This window comes from Sinocyclocheilus grahami, unplaced genomic scaffold (genome assembly GCF_001515645.1).
Source record: "Sinocyclocheilus grahami isolate Dianchi unplaced genomic scaffold, SAMN03320097.WGS_v1.1 scaffold641.1, whole genome shotgun sequence".
NCBI lineage: Eukaryota > Metazoa > Chordata > Actinopteri > Cypriniformes > Cyprinidae > Sinocyclocheilus > Sinocyclocheilus grahami.
In genome coordinates, this window is record NW_015505820.1 from 1,132,731 (window position 1) to 1,146,820 (window position 14,090).

Consider the following 14,090-nt stretch of genomic DNA (forward strand, 5'->3'; position numbering starts at 1 on the left):
AAATACAAATACAAACTTAGACTAAGGCCACGTTCACACATCAGCAGAATACGGTTGTCAGTCCTGTATTTTTATATTTTCTTTCATAAAAAAAGTAATTTACGCAAGACAGCGTGCAGGTGGCCATTCATGGAGTGCGTTTCAAATAAAGAACAAATGAAATATTTATGCACTTTTCAAAAACCTGACAGTGTGAACGTAGCCTAAATGTCTTAATAAAAATGCTAAATGGACTGAGTGAGGGTTATGTTTAGGGTTAAGACATTAAAAATATCATTGCCGGAAACATCAAAACGTCGAATGCATGGAAAGTCCGAACCATGATAATAAAACTAAATATTTTGTCATAAAAAGTATGCATGTTGTCTCGCTAATACATTGACTTGTTGAATAAAAATGTTCCCTTAGCTTATAAGGTCATTCATACCTTATAAAAAATGTAATACATTGTCTTATATATATATATACATATATAGTAGGCTAATGTAAACAGGTTTTTACCATAGTATTTTGATCTATTAATTTTCAATTAGTTACAAACGTTGTTTTACAGTGAGAGTTATTCTATAATGCGTCAATACAAAATGAAAGAGTTACAGAACACAAGCAGTTCCATGTTCTTTACGCGAACCTCTCCGCGGGGCTGCCAGTGTTACGCACTAGAACGCAACAATACATTACGTCATAATTGCCCTAGTCTGATACAGTTAATGTTGTAGAAACAGAACGATTTATTTATTATGACGTGTTTTGCCTGTGCACTCGCATTTAATGCGTGCGTAATAACTTCTTCCTTTCCACGTCCCTATCTTCAATCTCCAAAAGCGTAGACATATAAAACACTTTAAAGTCAATCTTTGTAATATAATAGGCAATAAGGTTCTCTCGTTCTACGTCTAAAATTCAGCGATGAGACTGAAACAGTCTCACAATCAACAGTTCACTGACGCTCCTTATGGTCACTTGAGTCCGGTCCAAATTCCCCGCAGCCGTACGTAGGATCGATTGCAGTGACATGTTGAGAATTAAACTGCTTCCCACCAGATAAAACAGTGAGAGATGAGACAATAACATATAGTGACACCACTGACATATGCTTTAATCTACGTACTGGAAATCATCCTTGCAGTAGCCTGCGTCCAAACCAGCGCGCGAGACGAGCAAAGCTCACATAGCTTCCAACTAGAAATGAAGAATGAAACTAAGCTGTCAATTATGTGCACGCTCCTTACCTCGAGAGTTGCAAGGCGCAGATAAACACAGTACTTTCGGGAAAAACAGCCTGTTAAAAACATTAAATCCGTAACAGTGCAGGTTGCGTGGATCTCAGCGGTGGACTCTTGACGGGGTCTCGCAGTGTGAACGGAATTAAAACCCGGGTTGAGGTGGATAGGTCCCCCTACTGCCGAGTCCTCTCACTACCGTGCGCGCTTCACCGTCTGCACACACAGTGCTGCTGCAGCATCAGCTGCGTTGAGAAAAGAGCCGGACGGCTATAAACTGCGGAGTGGATTACTGCTTCAAACCACAGCGGAGCTTCAGATAGCAATCACATATAGATACCTATATGTCACTACAGAGTTTAGTTCCATCCCTAACTCACCTGCCTGCAATTTTCAGGCAATCCTGGAGATTTGGGGGTAGATTTTTCAGGTGTGTTTATTGATTAGGGATGGAGCTCTGCTGCAGAACAGCGGCCTTCCAGGATCAGAGTTGCTTATCCCTGTATTGGATAGATGTATACAGATAGAATAATAGAACAACAGACTGACAGACAGGTAGTTAAATATGAAGATAGATTAACTGAACTGGAGGCCCATTTCAGGACGTGTATTCAGATAATGAATCAGTCTTAAAGGACATGATGTTGAAATGGTACTGCTACTTTAAATGATTAATTAATTACTTTAAAAGTAATTTTGTGTTGTCATGTGTTTCATTAGAACCTATATAATAATAATAATAATAATAATAATAATAATAATAATAATAATAATAATAATAAGCCCTATCTGGATTCCAACTATTATAGACATACTAACAGAAAATATTTTGATTATGATGAAATTATGAACATCTTCAATTCAAAACCCAGACGACTACGACTTGTTTAGAACAGTCATGCAAGGTTTATCTGGGTTATTTTTGTGCTAAAGGGTGCAAAGCAAATCAACCTCGAACGAAAGCAGGACCCTCAGTTGAAACTGCAAAAAAATAGCATATTGGCCAATGCTTTTTTTCTTCCTGGCAATTGCTCCAGTGCGTATTTGTGTTTGTTAAAGGTTTCTATTTTCATCGTATTTTTGCAGTGTTGAGCAATGTAGCCAATCACAGACATATCTATTGAGTTCATGAAAGCAATGACCAATCAGAGGTGTTTAGCCAAAATCCACTCACCGCTTTTTTTGTCCAGTGCCGAGTTCTGCACACTCGCAAATCCTCTCATTATACCAAACAACAAAGAGTAGACAGGGTGTAAATAAGAAATTCGGTTTGCAGTGCAGAGATTCATTGATTATAACGGAACTTCATGAGAAATGGAGCGCTCTTTGAACGCTTTCTAGGGCATAGGCTACATAATCCATTAATAATTTGAATAAAGGATTTATTTTTAGTGGTGCAAGGAGGACCAATGGCCACGTAGCCTACACTCTGTAAGCAAATAGCAATGGAGAGGACGAAAATATAATTTGTCAAAATATATGTGCGTTAAGCAATGTAAATGCTGACTAATACATTTCAACTTCAACTTTGTCACTCTTCCACATACACGGTATACAGAAGAACGAAATGTCGTTTCTGACGGACCAAGGTGCAAAGACACAGACAAAACAAATATACACACGTTCATGACAACAGGGATCAGACATAAGAGCACATTAAATATAACGAGCATTAAACATGACGAGCACAATAAATATAACAAGGCAGAAGTGTTAAATGAGGTAGAAATGTGAAAATTGTGGGAATGTAAGAAATGTTAGAGTTTAAAGAATAAAGTGCTTGCGCACAATTAAGGTGGCTCATAGCAGACATTATGTTAAATATGTACATTTGCACAGAGTGTCTTTGGTGCTCATTGGGTGCGTTGAGTGCGGATGTATGTAAACTGACCATTGTGCAGTTGTGCAAGAGTGTCTATAGTGCACAGCTAAGTGAAAGTGCAGATGTATGCAAATGTCCATTGGAGTGTTTTTTTCTTCTTCCTGTAGACATGGGGTAGGAAGGCAGTTTATGATGGGAGTAGGATGCTGGGTGGTATCAGCTTATTCAGGATTCTGATAGCCTGGGGGGGAAAGCTGTTGCAGAACCTTGCCGTGATCCTATGCCCCTATGATCCTCTCAGCTGTCCTCACTATGCGCTGGAGGGTCTTGCGTTCTGCTGTTTTGCCGTTTCCAAACCACACAGTGATGCAGCTGGCCAGGACGCTTGCCACAGTTCCTCTGTAGAAGGTGGTGAGGATGGGTGGTGGGAGGCTGGCTCTCTTCAGCTTCCGCAAGAAGTGAAGACGTTGTTGCACCTTCTTCACAGTGGAGTTGGTGTTATGGACCAGGTGAGGTCATCAGAGATGTGCACACCAAGAAACTTGGTGCTCCTGACTCTCTCTACAGCAGAGCCACTGATGAGCAGGGGAAGATGATCAGTTGAACTTCTCCGGAAATCCACAACGATCTCTTTCGTCTTGTCCACATTGAGAGACAGATTGTTGCTGTAGCACCAGCTCACCAGTTGTTCCACCTCCTCTCTGTATGGTGTTTTGTTATCATAAATATTTTTATCATAACATAAAAATATTTAAATTTTCGTATGAAATTATTAATAAAATGCTGTTATAAAGCCGTTGCTTACACATCTGCACTTCAGCGCAGCACCCTCAGAAGTAGTGAAATAGTTCTGTAACCGGGCGTGCACTTGCCAACTTATGCATTTTTACTGATCAGATAGCTATCCGATTTGTTAAAACTGTTCCATTTACATATAGCTACATAAATGTGTCTCCTCAAAACGAATATACAATCTTCAAATCGTGCGCTAGGCTATATGCAAATTAAACAGTTCTTGTCACCGAAAGCAATTACACTGCATTTTATTTATCATCAGCTAATGTTAAGATCAAGACAGCAATAGGATAAAGCGTCATCAGTGGTGAGAGAATTTAGTCTCACTCAGGGGCGCCGCTAAGGGGGGAAAAGTTAGGACGATTCTAAGGGCCCACGCATTTTTGGGGCCCCCAGAGATCTGTTATATTAGCAGTAACAGTAGTAGTAATGCAATATAAATTATAAATGTATCTTCCAAAGAGTTACAAATAAAACAAAATTCTGGAATTATTTCCCTGGGGCCTGTTCTTCGTACGTCGCTAACTTAGTTAGCTGGATTTGATTGTTGACGATTTGGCATGATCTTGGATTGTTTGGTTCTTCGAAGCTCATCCCAGAGTTGCTGTCATAGCAACAGGTCCATAGGCTTAAACCTGCTCGGGAGCAGGCTTATTTAATGTAAACAGGATTAGATTGCATCTTTTTAAGCAGAATTGATACTTAAAATCTGTCCGCTACCACCGCTAATTTATTACAAGGGTACCCTACTAATCCAGGGACAATAATTTAAAATAATGATAATTAAAAAATGTATTTAAAGATAATATAATAATGTTGTGTAGTCTTTAATACTATAGACACAGCCAGTTTTGCTCACTGAAAGATTTATTCGTCATAAAATTATTACTTCATAATTGTATTCGAGTCTTACACGCATGCTATATAGATAATATAGAGTCGTGCATTAATTTGAGTGGTGAAAGATATTATGGGAGTGGCTTGATGGAGCGCAGGAGATGCAGATAACATTATCTTTACCCTTAAGAAACTTTAATTAATGCTGTCACATAACAAATCTGTTCAAATGTCAAATTAAATGAATTGCTAATTACTACATTGAAATAAAAATGTGAAGCCTGTACAAATATTAGAAATCGTGAATATAAATAACTGGGAATCATGTAAAAAAAAAAAAAAAACAGTGCACATTTCATTTATCTATTATAACATTTAGTTTTGTTCACTTGGTTGTTTCCTTATAAAAGTCCAAAAATTTGTCAAGTTTTTCGTCAGGCGTCTTTAATTATATGATGTCATTACGTTGCTGTCTTGCCGCCAGCCAATCGCTGCATTGCTGAGCGTGGTTTCGAGTATCGATACATAGCCCCTTTTAAACCAACCCATGAGCGCACAATTATCTCAGATAACTCAGTCCAGCCATACTAATCGTCAACAACAGGTGTGTTCAAAGAACCAAATTTGCCAGATCCTGATTAGCGAGATGATATCATCTTGGATGTGTCATTTGATCTCGGATGTAATAAGCGATGTACGAAGAATGGGCCCCTTGATGTCATTACGTTGCTGTCTTGCCGCCAGCCAATCACTACATTGCTGATCATGGTTTTGTGTATCGATACATAGCCCCTTTTAAACCAACCCATGAACGTGCAATTATCTCAGATAACTCAATCCAGCCATACTAATCATCAACAACAGGTGCATTCGAAGAACTGAATTAGCCAGATCCTGATTAGCGCGATTAGCGCGGGCCCCTGGTCACACTGAGCCAATATTTATTCTGATGACTTTTGTGTGACTGATCACGCTGTAGCTAGTATGACTAATGAGTAGCCTAACAAAATGCTTTCTCTGTCCAGATTTAATAACTCGCACTTCAAATCAACATTTAAATGTCAACTTTTACTAAATGTAGTCTTTAATGTCTGAAAATATATCAATGAATAACCTGTACACGAGTGTCACAATTTGAGTTGAATTACTGAAATAAATGAACTTTTCCATGACATTCTAATTTATTGAGATGCACCTGTAATGTGCTTTATGTCTTAAGTTCTCACTCTGCAGCAAACGGTTTATATGTATTTATATAGAGAGCTATACAGTCATCTAGAGGTTACACCCTGATATTGCAGAAGATAAATGGTGTATAATTTAGAGGTTAATATTTAGAAATATCCCCTTAAAATAATACAAATATTAAAGAAAAAAATATTGAGCTAAAATCACAAAAGCACAAATACATATTCATTCTTATATAACACTGTCTTCATTCATTTGTATGTTCATCTATAAGTGTTTGGGTTGTTTAATATTAGGATTTTGTTTAAAATCCCCCACCGCAGCCCCGCCCTACAACATCAAGCCCCACCCCCAGATAAAATATATTCCCGTGGCTTTGGGTAGGTCTCTGACTAAATACTGATACCTGGGGCAAGTTCTGACTGTAACATCGAGCGTATTTTGCAGTATTAAACACGTTTTTATACCGATTTCATCAGGCTCTGAAAATTCTTCAAAAAGAAAAAAAGAATGGCCTTCACAGCTTCCATAGTTGCAACTCTCGCGTCGTCAGAACAGGGTGTTCAACGCACCACCGTTTCCGTTTAAAAAAACATTTTGCACAGTTTTGTCGGGGCTGAACGCAGCCCTAGTCAAAAGCAATAGCAAAAGTAATAGGTAATTGTTGTATGTGCACATTGAGATTTGTCCAGCAGGGAGAGGTCAGGCATTGTGTATGGGTTGGTGCACTATTTAAAGGCCGTGAAGAAGCGCATTGTGTGCGCACTATTGCCATGCTGGTGTGTATGTCTAAACACTGCGATGGGTCCTCAATAAAGTGACCATCGAGAACTTTTGGCTCCTCTGTTTCCTTTTTTCAGTATCTCAAGATACTAAAGTCATTATTATTAAATTGCAGACAACGATGTTGGATAACTAAGTTGGCTTGTGTGTTTGGTGCGGTAGGGGGCCCAACCTCATTTTCTTTCATAGGACCCAAAATTGCTAGCGGCGCCTCTGGTCTCACTACATTTGATTAGTGTTTTAAGCCCCTTGATGCGACACCGAACTTTCAGTTTGAGGCAGTTTGCTTGCTGTAGAGAGACATTCATCTATGGCAGGTCATATCTGTGGAGATGCGTGTTGCATTAGCACTGTGGTAAAATTAATATGCTGTTCAACAACCAGATGCATTTAGGTTACACTTGTCCAGTTGCATCTGGAATGCGTCTCAGACCACCTCCTGAAATGTTTTGCAAGATCGGATTGCAATCCGACCAGGCCCGGTGCCGGCTGGGGGGGCTTGGCCCCCCACGGACATCCCTGTGCCCCCCACTTCAGACCGAGGGGGACGGTCGGACTTGAATTTCGCGTGTATAATAGTCTTACTTATACAACTGCCTGCTGTTGCTTCTGATTGCTTTTAGATGGAAAACCTGCCCATAACCCCTGGTCTAGGATCTGTTTTCTTCGTAATAATAGCATAACGAAAAATAGATTTGGCAAACAATCCAGTGTATCTGCCCTTCTGCTTTGGAAAGCGTCAAATGATTTTACAATGCATTTTCACAGAGGTGAGCAATGTAAACTTCGTGCTGTGGATCACCGGATCGGCTTTCACTGTGGACGAAGCGGAGTCCAGCTCGGGGTCACCACATGTGGTTGCCACAAGCCCGCCCTCTGCCGCTTACTCTAGGCCTCCGGCCTCTGCTCACTCTAGCCCGCCATGTGTTTTATTGTGAAAGCGAAACTACTTTGCCTTCCAAGAGAGGACACGACCAGCCAGGACAAGGCATCACAATATGGTAACGGGCGTAACATTTCCGTCACACGCTTGAGGTATTCGGCCAATCACAACGCACTGGATAGCTGGCCAATCAGAGCACACCTCGCTTTTCAGACCGATGAGCTTTGTAAAAATCAACGCGTTTCAGAAAGGCGGGGCATAGAGGAGAAACAATAATGTACAGTATGTGGAAAATGTGTTTTTTTTATCTTAGACCGCATAAACACATTTCATTACACCAAATACACAAAATAATGTTCTTTTTAGCAACATCATATGACCGCTTTAACGTGTTAGTTAATTATTGTAAAGTGTTACATAATGTATTTTGAGCGATCACTTGAAAATATTAAACGCCCCCCACCCGATTCGGCCACCCTAAGAAATATAAAAGCCCCCCAAGTTGTGTGTCCTGGCGCCGGGCCTGAATCTGACGTTTCAGACTAGTCCACGGTTGTTCGTTTTTTTTTTTTTGTTTGTTTGGTTTTTTTTGACTGGGGTAATGCTAATTATTCTGGCCCACCACCTCTTTTAGAGGCCCACCCACCAACCTTTCTGTATCCGCCACTTAGGTATACATAGCCTAAAGAGATACACAATAAGGAACAACATGACTCAAATATTCACAGATTCATCAAAAGACCCAAAATCGGATAGAACAGCCACAGCAGTATATTTTCCTCAGCACAAAGTTAAAATAGCAAAAAGAGAGGCAGTCAAAGGCTAAATACATCTTTATATACAACACAACACAGCCATATCCCTGGCACTACAGTGGGTGTAATATAAACAGCCTGAAGGTTCTGTGATTTGTACAGATTTGCAATAAGCACTGGTAAGTTCAGCGAGTGGAGTATCTTCAGCAAGGCAAGATCAATTAAATACAGCTTATATTGCAGTAAGCCATTAGGAGTTACAGGGTTTTTTTTTTAATAACTGGAAGACATATGTATAGTATACAAAGAAATGTAGAGGTGGAAATTAATAACAGGAAAGTGAGGACGGCATGGAAATGAAAATTAATGTCCCTTTATGATTTTGATCCTTACTACATGCTCTAATGCATTAATACTGTATGATAGTACTTTCTGTGGCCATGGAAATATCCTTTCCTAGAGTTGATATGAACTTATACTGAATGTTAGCTGGACGAACAGATTGGTTGATTGGCAGTTTAATTCTGCTACAGTTACTACTGGCAGCTGATATAAATAATTGTAATTAATCATAATTAATTGTAATTATTTATATACATTTCCCTTTTGAGCTGATTTGCTACATCTGCGTAATGACTTTATGTAATTTCAGTCCTTATCTCCATATGAGAGTGGAATATTTAATGTAAATGTGTATATCGACATGAAAACAGAGCTTAAAATCATTGTTTTTACTTCATTAATTTACTCACTCCAGGAAAAAGAGTTCGTATGCATGGGTCAGAGTTTGCGTGCAGGTGTGCAAATTTTCCCGTCAAGTTTGTTTTTATAAATCCCACCTTTTGCGCAGGAAGTGCCGTACGCCTCTTTCAGGGCTGGTTTTGTGCGTACGCAACGGTTATAAATGAGGCCCCAGGTAAGTTGAATCAGGTGAGTTTGATTAGGGAGACATACTCTTTTATATACTATTTTTTTAGCAGTCTTAAGTCCCTTTCACACCAAGAACAATAACTATAAAGATAACTATAAAGAACTCACTCCAGCAGATGATATCGTCTGTTTATTCCAAGCACACACTCGTCTGCCGCTTTAAATTCTCGAGCTCATTATGGCAGGATTGATTCTGATTGGCTGTCGATGTTTTTAACATTCATCAGCTGGAAAAAAAATCATTATGAAAGTGATTCCAACGACATTGTTTCTCTGTGCCTTTATCGTTATAGCTGTGGTGTGGACTCTGATATTCTTTCTACCATTTGTAAAACTGCATTTTTCCATCTCAAAAATATATATCTAAATTACGACCTATGCTCTCAATGTCAGAATGCAGAAATGTTAATTAATGCATTCATGACCTCAAGGTTAGATTATTGTAATGCTTTATTGGGTGGTTGTTCTGCACGCTTAATAAACAAACTCCAGTTGGTCCAAAATGCAGCAGCTAGAGTTCTTAACCAGGAAGTATGACCATATTAACCTGGTTCTGTCAACACTGCACTGGCTCCCTATTAAACATCCTATAGATTTTAAAATCTTGCTTATTACTTATAAAGCCCTGAATGGTTTAGCACCTCAGTATTTGAAAACTCTTATTGCATTATAGTCCTCCACGTCCGCTGCGTTCTCAAAACTCTGGCAATTTGATAATACCTAGAATATCAAAATCAACTGCGGGCGGCAGATCCTTTTTCTATTTGGAGCCCAAACTCTGGAATAACCTACCTAACATTGACCGGGAGGCAGACACACTGTCAGTTTAAATCTAGATTAAAGACCCATCTCTTTAACCTGACCTACACATAACACTAACACATTTCTAATATTCAAATCCATTAAAGGATTTTTAGACTGCATTAATTAGGGGAACCGGGAACACTTCCCATAACACCCGATGTACTTGCTACATCATTAGAAGAATGGCATCTATGCTAATATTAGTCGGTTTCTTTCTTATTCCGAGGTCACCGTAGCCACCAAATCCAGTCTGTATCCAGATCAGATGGTCACTGCAGTCACCCGGTGTACCAACGAAACATGCTACCTATCAGATTGTGCAACCAAAAATATATTTACATTGTTTTAAGGGTAAGTTTAGGGTAAGGGTAGGTGTGGATGGGCAGGTTTAGGATAGGGGTAGGTATAGACATAAAAAAAAGCCTCAAACCACATGAATAAGATGCTGGTAGCACAATCTGATACGTAGCATTTTTCGCTATCGATTTGTGCTACCTATCTTTTTAATGGGAGGTAGCACAATCTGAGCGGTTTGCACAAATCGTCAGAACACCGGATCCAGTATGTATCCAGCCCAGATGGTAGATCAGCACCTAGAGATGACCTTGACATGTCCCGTTTTTCGTACGTCGTTTATTACATCCAAGATGAAATGTCACATCCAAGATTATATTATCGCTCTAATCAGGATCTGGCTAATTCGGTTCTTCGAACGCACCTGTTGTTGATGATTAGTATGGCTGGAAAAATCATTATGAAAGTGATTCCAACGACATTGTTTCTCTGTGCCTTTATCGTTATAGCTGTGGTGTGGACTCTGATATTCTTTCTACCATTTGTAAAACTGCATTTTTCCATCTCAAAAATATATATCTAAATTACGACCTATGCTCTCAATGTCAGAATGCAGAAATGTTAATTAATGCATTCATGACCTCAAGGTTAGATTATTGTAATGCTTTATTGGGTGGTTGTTCTGCACGCTTAATAAACAAACTCCAGTTGGTCCAAAATGCAGCAGCTAGAGTTCTTAACCAGGAAGTATGACCATATTAACCTGGTTCTGTCAACACTGCACTGGCTCCCTATTAAACATCCTATAGATTTTAAAATCTTGCTTATTACTTATAAAGCCCTGAATGGTTTAGCACCTCAGTATTTGAAAACTCTTATTGCATTATAGTCCTCCACGTCCGCTGCGTTCTCAAAACTCTGGCAATTTGATAATACCTAGAATATCAAAATCAACTGCGGGCGGCAGATCCTTTTTCTATTTGGAGCCCAAACTCTGGAATAACCTACCTAACATTGACCGGGAGGCAGACACACTGTCAGTTTAAATCTAGATTAAAGACCCATCTCTTTAACCTGACCTACACATAACACTAACACATTTCTAATATTCAAATCCATTAAAGGATTTTTAGACTGCATTAATTAGGGGAACCGGGAACACTTCCCATAACACCCGATGTACTTGCTACATCATTAGAAGAATGGCATCTATGCTAATATTAGTCGGTTTCTTTCTTATTCCGAGGTCACCGTAGCCACCAAATCCAGTCTGTATCCAGATCAGATGGTCACTGCAGTCACCCGGTGTACCAACGAAACATGCTACCTATCAGATTGTGCAACCAAAAATATATTTACATTGTTTTAAGGGTAAGTTTAGGGTAAGGGTAGGTGTGGATGGGCAGGTTTAGGATAGGGGTAGGTATAGACATAAAAAAAAGCCTCAAACCACATGAATAAGATGCTGGTAGCACAATCTGATACGTAGCATTTTTCGCTATCGATTTGTGCTACCTATCTTTTTAATGGGAGGTAGCACAATCTGAGCGGTTTGCACAAATCGTCAGAACACCGGATCCAGTATGTATCCAGCCCAGATGGTAGATCAGCACCTAGAGATGACCTTGACATGTCCCGTTTTTCGTACGTCGTTTATTACATCCAAGATGAAATGTCACATCCAAGATTATATTATCGCTCTAATCAGGATCTGGCTAATTCGGTTCTTCGAACGCACCTGTTGTTGATGATTAGTATGGCTGGATTGAGTTATCTGAGATAATTGCGTGTTCATGGGTTGGTTTAAAAAGGGCTATGTATCAATACTCAAAACCACGATCAGCAATGCAGCGATTGGCTGGCAGCAAGACAGCAACGTAATAACACCTGACGAAAAACTTGACAGCATTTTTGGACTTTTATAAGGAAACAGCCAAGCGAACAAAACTGCATAAATGTTATAATAGATAAATGAAATGTGCACTTTTTATTTTATTTTATTTTTTTACATGATTCCCAATTATTTATATTTATTTCAAATGAGTAATTAGCAATTCATTTAATTTTATATTTGAACAGATTTGTTACGTGACAGCATTAATTAAAGTTTCTGGAAACGCTTTCAATTACAACCCGCAAAGAACTACATAAGTATACTGAATTTACTGTGTACATTTCTGTAATTATAGTGTACCTATAAAGAACGTACGTGTAGGTATAAGGGAACAATGTGTTATGTTTGGGTAATAAGGGGGTAACAACCTGTAAAATTACAAATCATTTATAGGCTACTGTAAGTATTTTGAAACTAAGAGGTACCTATTCTAATATTATGTGGTATGTATGGTCTAAACAACAACCTTATGTTTGGGAATGATTTAGAAAGACGATATATACTTTTTATCATTTTATATTGGTATTTTATTATAGGCGTATAGGTATTTTTTAACCATGGTGTACACATTCTATTATTAAAGGATGGACACGATGGCGATTACTGAACGACTATAGTGTATCTATAAAGAACATACGTGTTTTAAGTGTAATAAGGGGGTAACAACCAGATATGCAACCTGCAAAGAACTGCGTAAGTAAACTGAAGTTACAGTGTAACTTTTTTGTAGTTATAGTGTACCTATTCAGTACCTCTGTCTAGGTATTAGGGAATAATATACGACGTTTGGGGAATAAAGTTTGGGGAATAAAATAAAATACTGTAAGTATTTTGAAACTAAGAGGTACCTATTCTAATATTATGTGGTATGTATGGTCTAAACAACAACCTTATGTTTGGGAATGATTTAGAAAGACGATATATACTTTTTATCATTTTATATTGGTATTTTATTATAGGCGTATAGGTATTTTTTAACCATGGTGTACACATTCTATTATTAAAGGATGGACACGATGGCGATTACTGAACGACAAAACTGGACATCTAGTGAAATGAGTTAATAAGTGTCTGCTATGATTTATAATTCACGAGTCTACTTACCTTATGAAAGCTTATTCGTCGATTTCAGCAACTTCACAACCAGCAACCACTATCACCAAATGACTTTGCATGATATACCATCAAGGTTCAATGCAGCTTAAAACAAGCTTACCTCTTTCCAGCTGTTCGCAGAAAAAATACATGATACAACATTTGTTTTTCAGTGGATGTATACTGTTGTGTTTTTATAGCAAAAAAAAAAAGTTAAAACTATGCAATATTTTTCTCTGTAATTACTGTACGAATATGCACTTGTTCTGTGTCCAACAAGTCCAACTTGTTCCTCTCTTGTTCCATGTAGTTACAGGGTAAATACAACATTTGCGGGCTGTAAATTAAAGTGGTGCTTTGTTCCCCCCCCCCTTGTTCCATGTAGTTTCAGGGTAAATACAACATTTGCGGGCTGTAAATTAAAGTGGTGCTTTGTTCCCCCCTTGTTCCATGTAGTTACAGGGTAAGTGGTTACAACAAATTGCTCTGAAATGATTGTTTATAAAGTAGGTAATATTAGTAGTAATGTATCAATAAACATGGTGGACTGTTTTATTTAATTCAAATATTGTTTGCAATTTACTATAGGCCTACTGCTGGGTTAAATTAACACAAAATGGGTTTTAAAATTTAAATCACACACAATATAACAACAGTAACAACACGGGCAACAGATAGACTAATAAAAGATAAAAATTTATTACACCAGTTCAAAAAAAAGCAAAGCAACTCTATACTTATACAGCTTATACAGTTAAACCAAATTCTTTTGAAAAGCTTGTTTAAG

General features: G+C 38.4%; 1 protein-coding gene across 3 annotated transcripts in view; it reads right to left on the reverse strand.

Moving 5' to 3' along the window:
• LOC107558341 (disks large-associated protein 1-like) overlaps window positions 1-1,499 on the reverse strand; it is a 155,917-nt gene extending 154,418 nt beyond the window's left edge. For all 3 annotated transcript variants that reach the window (XM_016241997.1, XM_016241995.1, XM_016241998.1), the window contains exon 1: window positions 1,233-1,499. The gene's annotated coding sequence lies outside the window, so the exon portion shown is untranslated. The remainder of the gene's footprint in view (window positions 1-1,232) is intronic.
• Window positions 1,500-14,090: the final 12,591 nt, after the last annotated feature.